The 16,385-nt window shown below is 35.7% G+C and overlaps 1 long non-coding RNA gene across 1 annotated transcript; it reads right to left on the bottom strand.

The window, feature by feature from the left end:
- Nucleotides 1-211: 211 nt before the first annotated feature.
- LOC124369270 lies at nucleotides 212-15,322 on the bottom strand. The gene is made up of 3 exons (XR_006923062.1): nucleotides 14,993-15,322; nucleotides 8,627-8,719; nucleotides 212-1,186 (listed from the first exon to the last, which is right to left on the bottom strand). It is a non-coding gene; the product is annotated as an uncharacterized LOC124369270 (long non-coding RNA).
- Nucleotides 15,323-16,385: the final 1,063 nt, after the last annotated feature.

Raw genomic sequence — 16,385 nt, 5'->3', positions numbered from 1 at the left:
GTGAAGACTGTGAAGATGACTTTTAGGGACCTCTCAAAAAATGGTTTCCAGTATGTATTTAGAGACTGGCAGAAACGATGAGTCAAGTGCATCGCATTCAAAGAAGACTATTTTGAGAAGGACTCATAACATATCTCTTGTACATATAACATATTATCTACAGATTTTTTATAAATATTAGTGTGTAAAATGAATGTAACAAAAAAACATATTCAAGGAAAACAAAAATTTATTTCCCAAAATCATACTATGACTAAATATAAAATATACTCTAAAAATCCATAACTACTAATAAATTTACACAGTGAGCTTTGATGGAACAACCCGTTTCACGTCAGATGAACCTGGAACCGGAACAGGAAATACACATATACCCTTTCATTAGAATAACACATATAGCTTTGGGGTACCACTCTTATTTATTTATTTCCAAGGTATTAAGCAATTTAACAAGGATATGCTGTTCTTCACGTTATTTCAGACAGGGCATTGGTTGACTAGAATAATGTATTCCAATGTGGTTATGTTGGAACAGACCCTTTCACAGCAGAGGAAACTGGTACCATGACAGGAAATACACACATACTCTTTCATTAGAACACAAATACAGTTTTGGGTTAACCACCTGGAACAGTTCATTTATTCATATTTCAATGGTATAACCAATTTAACAATCCATGACAGATAAACCTGAATCCTGTAAACCTTTCAAATTTCCATTGTCAATAACAAACTTTAAACAAGGAAACCTAAATTAACCTAACCTAACCTAACATAATCTAATCTAATCTAATCTAACCTAATCTAATCTAACCTAACCTAATCTAACCTAACTTAATCTAACCTAACCTAATCTAATCTAACCAAATCTAATCTAACTTAAATAATAAACATGTTATACTGTTCTTCGCATTGGTTGACTAGGTGGATGCTGGAAAAGCTATAGGAAGGGCGAGCTATTGGTATTGGGTATGTTAGATATTGGTAGTGCTATGAGAAGGAGTGCTGGTGTGGTTAAAAGAGCATAAATGGTGGTGTGCAGTGGGAGGAGGTACTAGTGCTGCTGCCAGAATGAATGTGTTGGTGAGTGGTGATGCCACGGCAGGTAGTAGTGGTGATTTGGAGCAGATGCTTGTAGTGCTATCAAAGTCGGCAAGTTGGTATTAGGTAGGGGCTTTGGAGGCACCTGAAATATATGACAAGAGTTTTAAAATATTGTAGCTATAAAGATAACATTAAATATTAGAATATTTTAGGAAACAAAACATGTTATGAGACTGCCGAAGACTGCTTGCAGATATGCTGTCAAATTAGCATATTTTGTAATATTTCTAAGGCATCTCAAATATTGCACTTTTAACAGGAATGCTTGATAAGTAAACCAAACAGTATGTAAAAATTTGTTCTGAAATATTTCTGTTAACTTTCAAGCCATTCATCATCAGTAATTAAATCGTAAGAATTGAAATTTGTCTTGATTTTTCTTTTAATTTTGCAACTTTTTCAAAAATGAAGGACTGAAGCAACTAAGTGACTGTGTGTGGTGAAGGAATATTAAAATTTGAATATCAAATTACCTGCATAAAGGTTGAAAACTTTTCATGGTGGGTGGCCACAGTAATTCAAATTTCGATGTATTATTTAATCTAAAATATGAGATTAAAAACAGCCTGTATGATGACAAGGAATGAATGGATCAAAATTTTTTAATTATTAAATTTTGTTTTGTGTTTTCTTAAATGATGATGATTATGGTTTCTTGATTATTCCCTGTTCCATCACATTTTGAAAAGATGGGCAAATGAAATAATTTCACTTGATATAAATTTTAATTAGTTACTGAAAATTATCTATAAATGAAGTATTCCTCAAGCTACTCTCAAAACTTTCAATGGATCAAGCAACATTGAGCGTGGCTGCTACTTGGATGGGTGACTGCTGAGCGATCCTGTCCTTGCAAGCAGCCCGCCTGCCCGGCCATTGGTGGTGGTTCGGAAATCACCTTTAAGCCGTTGGTCCCCAGGTTAAGTGTTAGAGAGTGCTTCTTAGCCCTAACTTTGCCTGGTAATATAAGACTACTGTACTTTACTTTATTTTTTTTTACTTTAAGACCTGTGTTCATTATTGTAGTCTATGGCACAATAATGGCTATTGTGGTCAGAAGTTGAAATCAACAAAAACAAATTGTTGAAACAAACTATCGCAAAATAAATCTCTAAACACTATCTAGTTTAATAGACAATTATTCTATGGCCAGCCATAAGGCTCTTGACACTCTATAAAAAAACTGTTTTACACTGCATTTTTTGTAAATATATTGTTATAAATAAATCAGAGTAGCCACGAAACCACTTTTCAAATTCTAGATTTTCTCTTCAGTTTTCTTGTCAAAAATTTGATTGCTTAGTATATTTTTAAACAGAATATAAACTCATATAATATTTAACCTTTCAGAGAGTGCCAAGCAGTTGAAATTTTGCTTGGTACTGTGGTGATCTAATTATGTGGCAATTTGGCTTTATTAGATTTAACATTGTTTATGCCTAATAACTTTGTGACGTTTGCAAAATAACACATCTGATTTGGAAATAAAATAAAAAGAACAAACAACAACCAAAACAGGATTAGAGGTCTGTGGTGCACAACATGCAAAGTTCAGTAAAAATGCTTTAGCTGATACACTACTAGGTTTGGTTGGTTCAACAATAATATAAACCAAACAAAATCTGAACAAAGAAACTGTGATCTGAATTCTTCTTTTAACTGAGTTAAAAATTACAGCCATACATATATGGGTGGATAAAAAATATTTAAGATTTATAGGGAAATACATGAATTAAAGGCAACACGATATAATTTTTCTCTCTATTAAACTAAACACAGATCCTTCCAATTATTCCATTTTCAAAATTCAGTAATAGAAGAGCTGGAACTGCTTAACTTTACAAGAATGTAAGTAAAAAACCTTTTAACAAAGTTACTTGCATCTTGATTCCAGTTCAAGCATGATCAATTAACAAAACATTTTGGGCTCAATTATTCTTGTTACTTTTGTGTTATTAAATAGTAACTAGCATCATTGTTATATTAAGTAATTATTAGTTCTATATCTAATTGAATATAAAAAGTTCTTAACTCATTTTAACTAACATGAACTAAGTTAAAATAAATTAAGTAATCTATGTTATCTGTTCTAAATTGTTGTTGGCAGTGTTTTGATTCAAAAGGACATTGGCTACAAGACCCTCTTCGACTTCAATACTCAACTGGAGCTTATGTACAGGGTGGAGCGCGGTAATTTGCTTTTTTGCACTGCAGACTGTTGCGGCACTGTTGGTCGAAGAGAGGGGAGAGTGGGCGTGGCTTATAGTGGCTGACGGGAGGTTTGTATTCCTCCGCGTTCCATTTGCCATCAAGCAGTTGACACGAGAGGAGAGGTCGTTTTGTGTTGAAGCGTATTTTTCAAATGCCCACTCGATCATTGCAGTGCAGCGTGCTTTTCGTTTACGATTCGCTGTTCCCCCACGCGGACTTGTTCCTGGTCGGCAATCAATTGTAAATTGGGTAACTGCATTCAGAACAGCAGGGAATGTGTCATGTGTACGAAGGGGACCTCAGAGAAGGATTACAACACCGGAAAACATCGATAGTGTTAGAGCAGCAGTACTGCAATCTCCAAAACGCTCTGCTCGGAAGCAATCACTTGCTCTTGGCATTTCAAGATGTTCTCTCCACCGGATTCTTCATGATGAACTGAGATTTCACCCATATAAAATGTGCGTGGTCCATCAATTGTCAGCACGGGACTATTTGACACGGCGTACTTCTTGTGAAGACATGCTTGCAACTATACCGCATGACGCAATTGTGTTTTTTTCTGATGAGGCACATTTTCACCTCAGTGGGTGTGTCAACAAGCAAAACATGCGCTACTGGAGTGAAACAAACCCCAGATAAGTCCACCAGAGACCTCTGCATTCGGACCGCGTCACTGTGTGGTGCGCCATATCACGAGTAGGCATCATTGGCCCTTACTTTTTCCAGGATAAACCGTCGTGCCATAACTGTGAACTCCAAACGGTACTTGACTATGATACAGGATTTTTTTCAGCCGGCTTTTGAGCCAATGCAATTAGAGGATACATGATTCCAACAGGATGGTGCCACTGCACACACAGCGAGGATTACCATGAATTGTTTGAGGCAAATGTTTCCTGGACGGCTTATCTCTTTGAGGGGTGATGTGAACTGGCCGGCACGCTCACCAGACTTAGCCCCATGCGATCTTTTCCTTTGGGGTTACCTGAAGTCGAAGGTGTATATTAACCGTCCCAACACCTTGGAAGACCTAAGGAACAATATTGAGGCTTAAATTGGCAGAATACCAGTCGAAATGCTTGTTAGAGTTTAATGAAAACTTCAGAAAACTTATGTAGCAGTGTGTGGATGCCGAAGGTCGACATTTGCCATATACATTATTTAAAACCATGTAATTTAAAAATTCCCTTACTGTTCAATATAATTAAAATAACAAAATAATTTTTTCTAAGGTTCATAATTTTTTTATTTCATTTCCAAATCAGTAAATTACCGCGCTCCACCCTGTACAATAACTTCACTCTTGAGGCTAATACAAGGCCTATCGAGAAAGTGGAGTATGTCTTGATATAAACAAAAAACAAAGTACAAGAAAACATTGTATTATATACATTTGAAAGTGACAACTAAAATACTATGTTTCAACATAGTCACTGTACAAATGTTGGCACTTTGTCTAGTTTTAAAATTCAAGCATTATAAAATTCTGCCACCTGAGACTTCAACCAGGTAGTCACACCCTTCCGCAGTTCCATGTCGTTATAAAAGCGCTGTGTTGCAAGTCAGGTCTTCATTGCTAGATACAGGTAGTAGTCATCGGGTACAAGGTCCGAACTGTAAGGCGGATGAGGAAACACCTCCTACTTAAAACTATCCAGGACTTCTCAAAGTCTGATTTACCGTGTGTGGTCGAGCGTTATCATGCAAAAACAAAGTTTTCGAACTAAACTTTTCTCGTATTTATTTCGTATTGCTCTTCTTAACTTCTGCGAGGTTTCACAATACCTCGCAGAATTTATGGTTGAGCCACATTTTAAGAAATCAATAGGAAGAACTCCTTTCTGTCCCAAACAGCAGTTGACATAACCTTCCGTGCCGACAATCTTTGCATGCATTTCCTTGGTTTTTTGGGGAGTGTGTGTGCCCCCACACTCCATAGAATGTAATTTGGTTTCGCAATTCACGTGTTTTAACTAAGTCCAACTCCTGTACTGATTCAATCGAGCAGCAAGTCATCATCTTTTTTGTTAGTGTCCAAAAATGTCAATGAATCAGCCATACACTGATTTTTATAGGTTTCTGTTAACATTTTTGGTACCTGTCATGCACAAAATTTATGGTATTACTGTATTACCGACTGCACTTTACAATTCGCAGGATTTTCAATTGTGTCACGCATTTCAAACTGCTATTGCAAAACAAGGAATGACAGTAACCTCTCACTAACACGGCTGGATTGCCACTGAATGGAGAAATGCCCTGACATCAAAATGGCCGTGATAGACCCTAGCAGCTATAGAGCGAAACGTAATCTACTTTCTGGATAACCCTCATAACTGTGTTAACATGGGAGACCTTTCCTGGGATTTTATGCACTTTAACAAAGGTTATGTCATTCATTCATGGTCACTGGCTATCTTTATTTTGTAAATTGTGGATGTAAGTGTTTATTGGTTTGTTATCTTGAGCGTAAATACAATTGAACATGAGCATTGACTTCTTAAAATTATTGGGAGGACCCAACCCTCTCTACAATTCAACCTAATGGTAGTGTTTTGGAATATGTGCTAGGGCTGTTATGAGAGCAGGTATGGATAGTACTTCAATACTATTGGAGGAGGCGTTGGTGCTACTGATGTAAACCTTGTCCATATGCCTATTCATTCTACTTTAACATGCATATGAAAAATGAACCACTATTGCTCTCCACAGTTTAGTGGAGAAAGTAAAAGACAAGTTCAACAAAAAGGAAGCTCAAGTTAGTGTCTTTATGGACACTGAATGAGCTTTCGACAGAGTAGCACACGAATACATGGAGGCAGCACTGAAAATGATTGAGGCTACTGTAAAGCACATTGTAGCCCTCTTAAAAAGCCATTAAGTAAAAGCTCGAAGAGGAATCTTCTACAATTATAGCTCAAAAAGGGTGCCCCCTAGGGAGGAGTACTGTCTCCTTCTAAGGGCCTTGGTCTTTAATGATCTCTTGACAAAATCAGAAGAAAGAGGTATAAAACTACAGTATTATGTTGACGTGTCAGCACAGAGCAGTGCTTAAGGTCATGTCAGTACAGTACTATAGTAGGGTTATGATTTGGAAGGTAGTAGACTAATGTATTCCAATGTGCTTAATTATCTACAAGTAGTTCTAGAATAAGCTCACATGGAATCCTAAAATTGAAAATTTTATATCCCAGAGTACAAAAGCTCTTTGTGTTTGTTAAGACTCTTTGGATATAAATTGGGATTAAAACCCAGTATAATATATTGGATCTATGAAGCCATAATAAAACCAATGGTCTCATTGCAGCTCTTGTGTAGTAGCTGCGGTTGTGGGTTGACGTGTCAGCACAGTGCAGCGCTTATGGTTGTGTCAGTACAGTGTTTATAGTCAGAGATATGGACAACCTGTTCTGGAAGGTACTGTCATAATTTATTCTAATGTGGTTAAGTATCTAGAAGTAGTTATAGATCTATGAAATATCTCAATGGAATTCTATTGAAAATATCATATCCGAGTACACAAAAGTGCTTGTAAAAGACTCTGGATAAAAATGAGGACAAAACCCATGATGATATAATGGATCTATAAAAGTATAATAAGAGCAATAGTCTCATATGCAGTCCTTTTGTGGTTACCGAAAGCAAAACAAAATACAGCAGCCAAGAGGCAATTGGGTCTCCCAAGACTAGCATGCGTAAGCATTACCGAGGCAATGATCTCTTGACCAAATCTAGCACTGGAAGTGGTACTGGGATACATTCCTCTGGAGCAGGAGGTAAAGAAGACAGCTACAGTAAGTGCTATAAAACTGTTGAGTAGAAAGATGACAAAGCCTACTTCTTCAGGACACACACCAAAAATACTGAGGCCAAAATGTTAAATTACGTGTCTGATTGCATGGTATAGAAATACTCCTTTGATAAACCATATTTAATCTCCATAGAAAGTAGATACATGGAATACAAAGGAAACCTATCCTACTAAAGGTGTTCTGAAATTTTACACCATTGGCTCATGCCTAGACTCTAGGGCAGGGTTTGGTGAATATGGGCCAGGAACCAAATTGGCAACATCCTTGGGGAAATGTCATGGTATTCCAACATGACTGTCTTAGAAATTGAAACATGTACCAAACGGCTCACACGACGGGACCTAAAGGTGCAGAATACCTAATATTATCAGACCTTATTTCTTGATCACAAATTACATCACAAAACAGGAGCTCCAAAATCTAATAAGTTTTTTGCAGAAGGGTCAAATTTGACGGTTAAAAATAAATAAGGGAGACGCAAAGCTCATTTCAGAATTAAAGTCTTAGACTATTTTCTACATTAAAAAGAAGAAATGTTAGGGTAGATCAAATAGATTACTGTGAGGAATGTAAAGCTATGTGAGAATGTTAGTAAGCCAATATCATTTAGTACTAAAATAAAATAGACAAAAAGAAGTAACAACAAAGTATTTCTCCAAAATTAAGAAGATCTCTATTTAAACTGTCATTTATAAATAGGCTGGAAGAATTAGTTGTTATGAAATATACCTTATGATATGATATGATATACCTTATTATAAATTTGAAGTCATACATAATATTTATAACATTTATAACTCTACAAGCCACAGTCACCTAAATTATATTGATTTGACAAGCACTTGTTTTGACATTTGGTATAGTGCACAAGTCAACACCTTCATTCTGATTTACATAAGATTGATTTGGGTAGTGTATTTCATTGTTTGGTTATAATGGCAATCATGTCGTCGTAACAACAGTACGTAATAACACTCTTTTTTCAGTACTAAAATTGAGTGTTGTTGAAAACAGACGTTACTAGTTTAACCATCCTGTCATATCACTTAATTTATGTTTCAACTTTGAAGGTAATAAATACGCAAATAAGTGTTATTTTCTTATCAGTGTCTTTGTTTAACTTATTTAATAGTACATACATAGAGTTTTATCAGTAAATTCATACACCTGATAAATAATTAGTGACCCTTTGTAAATCTAGGCTAGTGCAGTGTCCTGATTATTCCTGTTAATTAAAAAATCAGTATTATTACCGGATTAGAGTTAACATAATTGTTTTATTTCATACTAGAATTAGGCATGTCTGGCCCAAATAATTTGAGATATAGTGAAAATGAAAATCTCATGATATCATGAAATAAATAATAATAGTGATCTCTTTATTGTATTTTTTACAATTTACATTTTATTACAATCGTCCATTTTTAGAAATTTGTTACCCCTCACATAAACATTTCACTAACAATGAAGTTAAATTCTCATACATTTGTACTGACCTGATTTGTGTGACAAGCATAGGGTGAGCTCCTCTCTCACGTATTGAAAAGTCTGCAGTGGTATTTGATTGCAGGCCTCAACAATCCTGTTTCCTAAACACAAACAAAATTTAAATCAGCTAGGAATTTAGTGGATTTTTCACCTTTTAATATCAAGACAGTCAGACATCTTTAAAGACGCTTAAACCCTTGCACCTCAAAAGTAGTACGAGAGTTCAGGAATGATCTAATGGAACTGGAAAGAACAAGTTATCCTTGGCTGCGTGCCAATCCATAGTCATCTCGTCCAACAAAACATTAATCTCTTCATAGGCTACAGGGTCAAGACTCCTAGATCTAAGCGAGGAGGATACATGATTAGTAATTGAGATGCTAAAAAGACATGGCCCTCTTCAAAAACATTTGATGAAGGCCGGTTTTAAAGCCAGACTGATGAACGCAGACTCCTGGTGAGGGATTGGTGAGCCTTTGTAAATCTAGGGTAGTTTAGTGTCCTGATTGTTTCTAATAGTTATAATGAAGGGTGCGGCAAAATAACATCCCTATTTTCATTGCTTTATTGTGAGTAGAGGGAGGCACTCAGAATGGTGGGGATAGCCGCAATCGACGCAGGAGAGGGGGAAGTTTAAGTGACGCTCCGCCCGTAGGCACCAGTCGTCAGTCGCCATCATGGTGTGGACGAGTGCACAGAGAGCTTTTGCGGTCGAAGCGTTCATTCATAACAATGAATCAGTTATCATGGCTCAACGCGAATTCCGAACGCGGTTTCAAATTCCTCCTCGTGATTCAGTACTGGACTGCAAGTCTATTGTGCTGTGGGTGAAAAACTTCAGAGAAACTGGTTCTGTTGTGAAAAAACGAGGTGGAAGACCTCTTAGTGCTTGTACACCAGAAAACATTAATGCGGTTAGGCAATCAGTTTTGCAGTCTCCTCAACGATCAGCTCGCAAACATGCAGCCGCCCTTCGGATGTCCGACTGTAGTGTTCGTCAAATTCTACACATGGATCTTCATTTCCATCTTTACAAGACGGTTGTTGTCCAAGAGCTGTCTCAACGTGATTGACAGAGTCGTATGGAAGCGTGTCAAATAATCTTGGAAAGTCTCCCACCAGACGCTGTTGTTTTTTTCAGTGACGAAGCGCATTTCCATCTGTCTGGAAGTGTGAATAAACAGAATTTATTTTCGCTATTGGAGTGAAAACAACCCGAAGGAAATCCATGAGAGGCCTCTTCATAGTGAACATGTGACTGTTTGGTGCGCGTTATCACGATGTGGAATCATTGGCCCTCATTTTTTTGAAGAGGATGGCAATGTTGTTACTGTGAACTGAAACAGGTATGCCAACATGCTAGCAGAATTTTTTGAACCTGCCCTACAACAGAGGGCTTTCGAGAATGTGTGGTTCCAACAGGACAGTGCCACAGCACATACTGCCCGAATAGCAATGAACATTTCGAGGCAAATGTTTCCTGGCCAGTTGATTTCTCGGGGAGGGGACATTGTGTGGCCAGCGCGATCACCCGATTTAACCCCATGTGACTTTTTTCTGTGGGGTTACTTAAAGGCCGAGGTGTTAAAACATCGCCCCAGAAACCTGCAAGATCTGAATCAAGCTATACGGGAGGAAGTTCTGCGCATACCTCAAGCCATGCTCGAGAGAGTCCACGACAGTTTCAGAATTCGCTTGCAACAATGTATTGATAACCACAGCCAACACTTATCTGATATTCTTTTTAAAAGAAAGTAGAAAAAACTTCCCATGTCATAGAATAAGTTAAAATGAATAAATTTGTTTTTTGGAAAAAACTATGGTTTTTATTAGCATTTAAAAATAGGGAGGTTATTTTGCCGCACCCTGTATAGTTATTATTACCAAGTAATGACAATAAACATATTTTTACTTTGTAGTGTATGTTTTATTTTAATTCTATGAAAAGATGTATATGAATAAACGTATTTTTGTGTATGTTTGAAAAAGTTGAACTTACAATAACAATAGTTATAACCTTTTTGTACCATCAACTTTTTTCAATAAGATATTTACAACATTATACATGTTTAGAAGCTTTACTAAATCTACAGTTTAATAGGCTTTCTTTGGTTTTAAGTAAATATTATATAATCATTCTTTGCCGAATGCAGTCCCACTTCTGACTTATAGTTCACCTAAGAGAAGTGTGTTACACTAACTCAACTGAAACAGGGTTAAATATAGCCAAATTCAGCCTCTCTTGTCATTTTCAACATATCCATACATCTAAATATCATAGGGGCAAAGCTCTAGTAATTACAAAACATAAATAGGCCTATATGTTTTCCCACTTTTTTACTAAGTAGATTAGTAGTTTTTCCTAATAGGACAAAAAGCTATTCAAAACTTTCACGTTTATAATTTAGTGGTATATAGGTATTAGGAGTTCAGTATATACAGATATTTGTGTGATTGGGGTAATATGTTGTAATTATTTAACAAATTGACATTATTTGAGATGTTAGTAAAAACATTGTTAATTGTTTACTCTATTTTTTAAAGTTTAATGTATTATGTCAAAAATTCCTAAAGATAGAAAAAAAATACTCAGCGCTGGGGGGGTCTTAGTATGTAACTAAACTAGGTGCTTGGGTGTCACTGCGAATCCAAGAGTGCAGTGATAAAAGGGTTAAAAAATGAATAAATTAGTTTTCACAGCTCACGTAATCCATAATGAAATACGTAAATAACTTTCAAAACTATTTAGAGCTATGTCGCTGCGAGTAATGGGCCACATTGTTATCCACAAGGCAGTGAAAACTACTGCATGGGACATATGTTAATGTACTCCTCTGTTCTGACCACAGAGCACTCAGATAAGCTATCAGGAGCATGTAACGCTGAAAAATCGTAGATAACAAGAAGCACAGTACACAAATATAACCACAAATTGACATTTACACATCAATTATTAAAAACATAGTTATTTGTAGTTTGCACCTTCTTAATATATTGTTTTAAGCCACTGATACTATAACTTCACTGATACCAAATGGTCTTGGAGGTGGCGGGAGGTTGCAAATCACAAATAACTATGTTTCTTAAAAATTTAAATAGATATGTCATTTTGAGGTTATATATGTGTACTGTGCTTCTTGTTATATATGATTTCAGTTTTATCTGCTCCTGATAGTTAATATGAGTATTCTGGGGTCAGAATAGCGTAGTACAGCACCAAAATTGCCCCGTCAGTAGCCTTCACTGCCTTGTGGATAACCATGGCATCCATTACTTTACCATGTCACGTTAACTCTAATGTCGTCAATTAGTTTTTAAGGTTATTAACATGAGCAGTAAAAATAATAGGAAATAAATTTATTTCTTTTTAATTGGTCATTGTATTTTTTCAGATTGAGAGTATAAGTTCGTTGTGTAATTATGTATTATTTTAAATCGAGAAAAGATATTTTTATGTGATCGGAAGTTACCCGGTGGATTGTAATTAGATTGTATGTATATACGAAATTAGGAAGTTATGGTTACGTTAGTTTAGCTTATTTATAAAATTATGTTTGTTTTTTACTCTACTCATTTGTAGAAAGTTTGGTTAAATTTGTTTGTATTATTTTACAATCCCGTTATAGGATTTTAGTTATTAACTTATTGAAATCGTCCTCCTGAACAAAATAAAATTAGGTTTTAAGGGATAAAAACAATAAATAATGAATTTCAGAACATTAAAAGTGGAACTATTTCCTGAAAGATAGTTGGAAGTTATGGTTAGGTGAAATTATATTTGTTTGCTTTTCAAGTTGCGTTTTCTAGCTATCAGTAATGGCCGGAGGCATTCGTGATCAGACCATCTAGAATTTGATCTTTTACTGATAGGTACTACCTCAAGAGGTGTCTTTTTTAAGTCGCCATACGGCACCAATATGGATTTTTATTGTTGTAAGCCTTTACCTTCGACACAATGAGAAAGAGAGGAACTAATTTTGCTGTTTTACTGGATAATGTTTTTCTGGAGGAAAAAAAGTTCCTAGGGATATTTTTTGATTAGAGGACTAACCTGGGACGATAAAGTTGACAACATATGTGCTAGAGAGTTTCTTGACATATGAGCCTTTTGCCACCTAGCAAAATTCTGTTCCACAACAATTTTAAAATTGCTTCTATAGCCTCATCAATTGTCATCTTATATATGGAGTGAGACTGTGGAGAAGTTGTGTCAAAAGCAAAATTGATAATTTCTTCAGACTTCAAACAAAGGAGTTAGAATTATTGGCAAGCTGTATTACAGCAATTCGTGCAGGGCGACTTTGAGGAGTTAGTGTTGACTTTGTCTTATTTCTATATGTATATGTGATCGTGTACTGTAGATGAAGGAGCGCTCTGTTGATACATGGTTGGGATGTTCACCAATATTACATTAAAGGCTGGGATAACTTTAGAATTCAAAGTTTGGATTGATGTTGTCTTAACATATTTAAAACACAACAAGTGAGCCAGGGATCCTTTCAGGACCTGGGTCTAGAAGCCCTTTCAGTGTGGTGGCCCTGAGCTGAATTGAGATGTCCAGCTGTTTGACATACTGATATTGCCTTTTATTTGAGCCCTCTTTGAATACACTTCGGAAAACACCTCGTAAAACATCAACGTATTATGTAACCATTCCCGAACTTGTGTACAGTACCAAGCACGTCTTGTACAATACATGGTGTTCAGTAGTTTAAGTAATGTCCACAAGATTGCACCACCAACTAGACAGATATCTTCTAGACATTTCTAACATAATAAAACACCAAGTAACACAATATAACAGCGGATACGACAAAAATAAACCAGCTGGTAATATGAAAACGAGTATACTCAGGTGTGGTGTTTGTTCACAAAACTACAGTTGTACAGCATATTTCTGGTGTGGCACTTGTTCACTAAAATAGAGTTTCACGATGATATATATCTCGGGTATGGCGGTTAAATTGGTCATCGTGTTTTTCAGAGTAAAAGTATGACATCATCGTGTGACATTTTTCATTTTCATTTAATCCGAAGTTACCATGTAATATTTAAGTAGATACAGTAGTACTTAAATACAACGTTAGTATTGCTTATTTATTAAACTTATGTCTGTCTTTTACACTAATTTATTATTCGTTTGTAGAAATGTTGGTTCAGTTTGTTTGCATTAATTACACATTTATCCACACTGGTAATGAGATTCATGTTATTAACCTATTGCAATCATCCTCATGAACAAAACAATACAAGGTTTTAGCAGATAAAAATGACAAATAACGAATTTTAGAATATTGAAAATGGAACTACTTTTCTTGCAAGATAATTGGAAATTATGGTTAAGTGAAAATACAATATTCTTTTGTTTTGTCAAGTTGCGTCTCCTACCTAGCTGTAATGACCGGAGGCATTCGTGATCAGACCATCCAGAATTTGATCGTTTAGTGATAGATACTACCTCAAGGGATGTTTTATCGTATGCCGCCATCAGTGCAGGGCAGTACCAATGGTTCTGCTGTATCCCGCACTGATTGCCGGAGGCAGTTGTGTCAGGCTGATGTGAACTTATCAAATTCCTCTGATTTCAACATAATTGTTATTTAACGTATCGGAAGATGGGGTGACCACTGTTAGCAGCAACCATAAGAAGATTGACTTACGATCATAACAATACCATGTAATGCCCTTTGTTACTCAAAGAAACAATCAAATATTACTTCACACAAGAAAAATAGTGCATCTTTTAATGTTCTATAACTTTGTTATTTGTCATTTGCTCCCTTTGAAACCTTGTATTGTTTTGCTCAGGAGGACGATAGCAATAGGTTAATAATGAGAAAATTGTCTTTTGCCACTCCAGCCATTAAGCTCACAATTACCGACCATTCCTTAATAGGAATCTAAGAGTTAAAATGAATGAATGTGTAAAATTCAAGGTAAATGTCCTTCAGCACTTAATGAATCTTTTAATTTATTACAAAAGATTTTAAATCAAATGATTTGAGGTTATCTTCCTAGATAAGTTTTTGTTCAAAAATTGTTAAAATCTTATACAAAATTACATCCACCAATATGAAAAATAGACATAAATGCAAGAACACAAAATATTTTGACTTTATATGTTAATTAGATTCATGTAACATTTTAAGTTATCAAGTGATTTTAATAGATTGCCATCTATAGATGAGCCGCTTTGGCCACCAAGCGAGTCCTCGCTTCTTCTCCCTCTCTACATCTCTCTCGCCCCCCCCCCCCCCCCCCCCCCCCCCCCCCCCCCCCTAATAACTTAACAGGTTGCTTTCAAAGCAGCTCATCTATAGTGATTTTATCAATTAACATTAACTACAATAAAAATTAAAATGTTACTTACTTACCTAATACCACATCAAGACAATTAACGGGACTGAGTTAAAAAAAAAAATATTAAAACTACCACATATGAACCTCAAAATCATAACCTCACTTTGAGGCTAAGAGCAGCAAAGTAATAGTCATTCGATAACATAAGCAATCCAAGTTTTTCCTGTCTCTGCTCTTTCAGCTAAAAGAGAGTTCGTTTGGTTGGATTATTAATCAATGTAGTTTAAATACAATAACACTTAAAAGAGAATAAAGTGTCAAAACGTGAAGGAATTAAGATTTCGTTTAAAAGGCGATTTCTGGGAGGGAAATTGCTAAACAACGGCGTTGAGTGTACAGTCCAGGCCAGAAGTGTTATCAATGTGTACGCAATACGCATGTAAAATCACATTGTACAGGCCCCTGCTATACAAATGAGAATAACACTGTGGTGGGCAGGCCGGTAGATCTACTGTCGGTACAGAAATATGTACTCCAAGTTTATGGTCAAACCAAAAGGCCTATAAAAAATTCAATCATAACATTGTTATCCGTTTTCCTCGTTTCATTTCACTTTAGTTTATATAAGTTACAAATTTTTATTTTAAGTGTTTATATATGTTTATATCGTAGTTTGAATGGAAAAAGATTTGGACCTTCAATTGCAGATTAAATAATGTTTTTGTTTACTTGTTTTATTTATTTACATTCCCACGGTATAACCATTTTGCAAAATTACAATACTTAAGATGACTTCAGTTCAGAATACTTAAGTTCAGCAATTGACCATGCCTACGACATAGTGAAATAAACAGATATAACAAAGATAAAACTAAAACAATGTGAAACATAACGAAAGTGGTACCAATAACAATAGTGCAATAACAATAACAAGCAGTGATATAACAAGTAATAAAAAATAATAATACAACAATAACAATAATGATAGCAATAACAGTAATAGACTAAATCATCAAAGATAACAATGGAGTAACTATTAATGTAATACTGTGCAGGACTCGGCAAGCTCACTCCGACTCAAATGTCTCCAGCCTCACTGTCAACACAGCACGTCTCAAAGCTCCCAGTCGATTGCAGAAAAAGTCTGTTAGAGTATGTTTTCTTATTTATTATCTTTTTGTGTCCTTATTATATTTTTTAATGTTGTCATGACGTATTTTTTGCTATTATGGAGGTTACCATGGAGTTATATATTATATAATGTACAAATCTCTGGATATGCTTACACTATTTCCTCTCTCTTCAGTGTTGTATTTTACTTTTACAACAGCACCTATTATGTGCGCCCAGATTAGTTCAATCGCATTGAGCTCACAGTGCACAAAAGGCTGCTAAATGAATTCTATTCATTGAAAGGCTTATTTTGAATATTTCACTCGATCTTCATCGTTCGTAAGTGAATATCCT

This window comes from Homalodisca vitripennis, chromosome X, assembly GCF_021130785.1.
Source record: "Homalodisca vitripennis isolate AUS2020 chromosome X, UT_GWSS_2.1, whole genome shotgun sequence".
NCBI classification, from domain to species: Eukaryota; Metazoa; Arthropoda; class Insecta; order Hemiptera; family Cicadellidae; genus Homalodisca; species Homalodisca vitripennis.
The sequence above is the reverse complement of the archived record's forward strand: the minus strand, read 5'-3'. Positions and strand labels throughout refer to the sequence as shown.